General features: G+C 38.9%; 1 protein-coding gene across 1 annotated transcript in view; it reads right to left on the reverse strand.

The window, feature by feature from the left end:
* GRIN3A (glutamate receptor, ionotropic, N-methyl-D-aspartate 3A) overlaps nt 1-429 on the reverse strand; it is a 205903-nt gene that overhangs the window by 161120 nt on the left and 44354 nt on the right. The gene's annotated exons all lie outside the window — the stretch shown is intronic.

Raw genomic sequence — 429 nt, forward strand, 5'->3', positions numbered from 1 at the left:
TCCAGGAAGAAATAGAAAACCTTAACAGACCCATCACAAGCACAGAAATTGAAACTGTAATCAAAAATCTTCCAGCAAACAAAAGCCCAGGTCCAGACGGCTTCACAGCTGAATTCTACCAAAAATTTAGAGAAGACCTAACACCTATCCTGCTCAAACTCTTCCAGAAAATTGCAGAGGAAGGTAAACTTCCAAACTCATTCTATGAGGCCACCATCACCCTAATACCAAAACCTGACAAAGATGCCACAAAAAAAGAAAACTACAGGCCAATATCACTGCTGAACATAGATGCAAAAATCCTAAACAAAATTCTAGCAATCAGAATCCAACAACACATTAAAAAGATCATACACCATGACCAAGTGGGCTTTATCCCAGGGATGCAAGGATTCTTCAATATCCGCAAATCAATCAATGTAATACACC

The sequence above is a fragment of the Bison bison genome, unplaced genomic scaffold (assembly GCF_000754665.1).
Source record: "Bison bison bison isolate TAMUID 2011002044 unplaced genomic scaffold, Bison_UMD1.0 scf7180017864209, whole genome shotgun sequence".
Classification (NCBI taxonomy): domain Eukaryota; kingdom Metazoa; phylum Chordata; class Mammalia; order Artiodactyla; family Bovidae; genus Bison; species Bison bison.